Consider the following 220-nt stretch of genomic DNA (forward strand, 5'->3'; position numbering starts at 1 on the left):
TGAGGTGCAAGCTGCAAAAATCTCACTAGAGATGGCAGACAACTCAAGAAAACAAGCCTATGGACTTGTAAAGGATGTTCTCGTTAAAGTTGAAGACCATTACATCCCTACTGATTTCATAGTCCCAGAGACTGGGAAGTGCATGGATGAATCCATCATCCTTGGCAGACCCTTCCTAGCCACAGCAAAGGCTGTGATTGATGTTGACAGAGGAGAATTG

This window comes from Arachis duranensis, chromosome 7 (assembly GCF_000817695.3).
Source record: "Arachis duranensis cultivar V14167 chromosome 7, aradu.V14167.gnm2.J7QH, whole genome shotgun sequence".
Lineage (NCBI taxonomy): Eukaryota > Viridiplantae > Streptophyta > Magnoliopsida > Fabales > Fabaceae > Arachis > Arachis duranensis.